Source organism: Lissotriton vulgaris, unplaced genomic scaffold, assembly GCF_964263255.1.
Source record: "Lissotriton vulgaris unplaced genomic scaffold, aLisVul1.2 SCAFFOLD_3419, whole genome shotgun sequence".
Classification (NCBI taxonomy): domain Eukaryota; kingdom Metazoa; phylum Chordata; class Amphibia; order Caudata; family Salamandridae; genus Lissotriton; species Lissotriton vulgaris.
In genome coordinates this window covers 65,952-70,345 of record NW_028246899.1, presented here as the reverse complement: position 1 = coordinate 70,345, position 4,394 = coordinate 65,952, and positions in this window count along the sequence as shown.

Sequence of the window (4,394 nt, the reverse complement as noted above, 5' to 3'; positions counted from 1 at the left end):
CTCTCACAGCCCACACAGCTCTCACGCCCACACAGCTCTCACAGCCCACACAGCTCTCACAGCTCTCACAGCCCACACATCTCTCACAGCTCTCACAGCCCACACAGCTCTCATAGCCCACACTATGCTGCTGTCTCCAAGAGAAGCACTTCCCAAATTCAAAACAGATCTCAGTTTCAGACATTCATTCCCCAAATGGAACTACAGACATGTGCTTTCCCAAGGAAATATACTGCAAAAATAAAACAAGCATTTACAAGTGGGGCCGGAGACACGGACAGCGGGAGGGGGGGGGGCAGGAACGGGCACACGGACTGCGGGAGGGGGGGCGGGAACAGGCACAGGCACAATCAAAAGGCAGAAGGCAAGAAAAAACAAAACAAAGTTGTATCTGTTATTTTGGTGCAGGCTAGAACCCACTTGCATGAGCTAGCTGCACAAAGGCGGAGTCTCATTTCAGGCCTGGAGGGACTCCCTGCACAGGGAGGGAGACTGGGGACAGGCCTGAAGGGACTCACTGCACACAGAGGGAGACTGAGGACAGGCCTGGAGGGACTCACTGCACACAGAGGGAGACTGAGGACAAGTGTTGAGGGACTCACTGCACAGAGAGGGAGACTGAGGACAAGCATGGGGGGGACTCACTGCACACAGAGGGAGACTGAGGACAAGTCTTGAGGGACTCACTGCACAGAGAGGGAGACTGAGGACAAGTCTTGAGGGACTCACTGCACAGAGAGGGAGACTGAGGACAAGCATGGGGGTGACTCACTGCACACAGAGTGAGACTGAGGACAAGTCTTGAGGGACTCACTGTACAGAGAGGGAGACTGAAGACAAGCCTGGAGGGACTCACTGCACACCGAGGGAGACTGGGGACAAGCCTGGAGGGACTCACTGCACACAGAGGGAGACTAAGGACAAGCCTGAAGGGACTCACTGCACACAGAGGGAGACTGAGGACAGGCCTGGAGGGACTCACTGCACACAGAGGGAGACTGAGTACAAGCCAGGAGGGACTCACTGCACACAGATGGAGACTGAGGACAAGCCTGGAGGTTTAGAAAAGGTTAGAAACTGCGCAGAGTATCTCTCTCGGACTTCTGTGTAACTGGAGCTTCGCAAAAATGGGCAACATAGGAAAGCAAACATTAGCAAAGCCAATCCATCTAGCGTTGGGTTCCAGGCTTTGGGTTTGGTTAATAGTTGTTCTGTATTGCCATCGATTGCATAAAACACCGCCGTGGAAGTTGCCAGACCTTCACTAATATTTTAAAAAAATATAAACACACATTTTTTCTCTAAAAAAACACAGTGTCAAAGTGGCCCCTGAGGGGGTGCTACTTTGTGTGTATGTGTTCATTTTGACAGGGTTTGCTTTTGTCCTCGCTCAGGATGCAGTAAGCCAATGGCTAAAGTGGGCTGGGCCAGGGGGTTCAAAGCAGCGAGCAGAAGAGATGTGTGAATGGCACAACAGCAGACCAATGGGTGAAGAGGGCTGCCTGAACGCCCTATAAGTAAGAGCGAAATATATGATATTACTAGAACGAGAAGATCTTGGTTCACACCACACCTGAAAAACAAGCAATAGATGAGGCTTCCTCAAATATGGTAGTCCAAAATCGTCGCAATGTATCCTCTTCCGACGACCTGCAACTACTACAATTGATGTGCCCTACAGAGACGTGTCAGCAACGACCCTTGCACTGCAAACGAAACCCTGCTAGCTGCACGATTAATGCACGCGCTCAGCGTACTCTAAATGCGGAGTACACACTTGTACTCCCTCGCTGCACTGTACACCCTCTACGGCACTCCTCAATTGCACTTTACTACATCACCGGAGCACAAGAGGTGCCTGCTGTGTTCGAAAATCATGCACCCGTGCTGCACTTTATATACTGCACCCTCAAACATTATTTGTTGCACTTTAAATGGATGCACTGTCCCTCTGGGTGAGGACCTGGCTCCCTTCTCACAGCACTTTACTCGAATACACCCTTCTGCACGTAAGGGCACCTATGTCAGCTGCGCGTTTTTCAGTAACGTATTTAAACGTACACCCTGCAGCACGTTCAAAGCACATTACTCATTTGATTTTTACATTAAATTCACACACTAATTCAATTTAAGCTCGTGCACAATCACTGGACTTTAAATCCATATACCCGGGTCATTTTGTGTGTACAGATGTCGCCTGCACTTTAACTCATTCCAACCATAAATACTATACTAGACAACACCGCTGCACTTCGGATGAACACGTTAGCACACATTACGCGGTACGCTTATAGTGTGAAGCCGAAGTGCAGGGAATCCCTTTCCTTCCACTGCACTTTAAAGGACATTTTTTCGACTAAAGTCTCCTAAACGTTCCCGTGGCATTTCGAGATCACACCCATCTGCACTTTGCTATTTATTAATAGGTTACCGAATGTATTTAAGGATTAACCGCCCCAACTTTTTTATCAGCTCCACTTTCACTTATTTATTTCCCCTCTTCATTTTTTTTTAGGGGCGGGGGGTAGCCTAACGGCCAAAACTGTCGACTTTGAATCTGAAGAACAGTGTTGGAGTCTCAGCGTTGGCACAGCGTCCTGTGATTCTGGGCAAAACACTCACTCTCCCTGTAGCTACAAAAAATTAATGTGTCCTTGACTGTGTAATGTAGCTGGTGCTCATGTAAAGCGCTCCAACACCTTCAGGTCGAGTTCATGCTTTATAAACCTGCAACAAAAAACAGTTCTTGCAGCGAGACTTTGGACACCACTTGTCTGCTATGCAGGGAATACAAGCTTCAGGTCACACTCAACATCCAGACCCTCTCCACGTTACATTTTAGATTGCACTTTCAATGACTATCCCCGCCCCATGCACTTTATAGCGGTAGTTACGGGTGGCACTTTGAAGGGATATACCCGGGACCTCCACAGAGCTTTGCAATGGTGGTTACAGGCGGCACTGAATGGACATCGCCGCACAACCCTCCAACCCCAAAGACACAGCACTTCACTCCAGTAGTTATGGCGGCACTTTGAATATTGCTGCTGTTAAAGCTTTGACTCCGCCCTTCAGACCTGAACTTTGACGTCACACTCCACTCCACAGCACTCGGGGTCGTGCTCACTTTACTTCTCCTGAATTATAATTACAAGAAAAGGACGGCGCAGCCGACAACACCAATAAAACCCCACAAAGGAAGCAGTAAATCAAAGGCTCCGACCCAAGTTAAAATCTGACCTGGAGGCGCCTAGAACCCCATCTGACCCACCCTAAATGACACAAACAGAAAATGATTCACTGCAACAACAAAAGCATTTTAAAAACAAAAATAAAGCAATGCCGAGATGACAGACAAACGGAAAGGGAATATCAGCGTATTTAAGAAAGACAACTGAAAAATTAATTTCGGAAAAGACAACTAGTGACTAAAAGCAGCAAAGATTCTGTAAACATTAAAGATTGGCGAGGCAAAACAACTACACTTCAGATGAAGAAAGTAGATAAGTAATAGTTGGCAATAATAAAACAAGGAAGAAATGTCAACAAAAGAGTGACTAACCAGCTCTAAAACAATCGAGGAAAACAACAAGGGGGGGGCAGGAAAGGCACGGACAGCGGGAGGGGGGGGCCTGAACGGCACACAGTCAGCGGGAGGGGGGGCGGGAAAGGGCACTCACCTGGACTTCTTCTGGCGGCGGTCGGCCTGGAATGAACAAAACAAACCTTAAAAAAAAAAAAAACAACCCGCCCACCGCCGAGATGATGCGCACAGAGGGGCGGAGAGGGAAGAAATTGCGGGAACGCCCACGAATCTGGTCCGGCCATGACGGACAGATCTCTGTTCCAATGGCTAGCCTCCATTTATGGAGCTAGCCAATGGAACAGAGGGGCGTATTCCCAAGCACATATTATTCTCATTAGGTTTTCACCTGCGCAGAAAAGCTGCGCAGAGCGCAGCTCTCGACGAGGCGAAACCTAAAAATTCGAGTTTCACACAATGTGTTTCTTGTTCCCATCAGCGCAGAAACCGTGACTCTGGGATGGTGTGGGCGCATGCTTATCGCACCCACTAAGGCCCAGATTCACCAATCTGTGCTTGTGCATGTTGAGGAAAATACATTTAGCTATGCACTAATTCAGAAGGCGTGTGCACAGGTGCACGATACAGTGTATGAATGTAAATTGAATTGCACTCATGCACCTGCCATTGATGCACAATCTGTGCATGGGGACGTGCTGGGCGTGGCGCATGCAGATCTCAATATTCACAGCAGAGCGCCCTGACATCTGTACTTGCTGCATCTGATGTTTCGCTAAGGTAGTCCTGAACTAACATAGGCCTTCTGCAGGATAATGTGCAATTCAGGCAGGTGGCAGAAAGGACAGCTGTC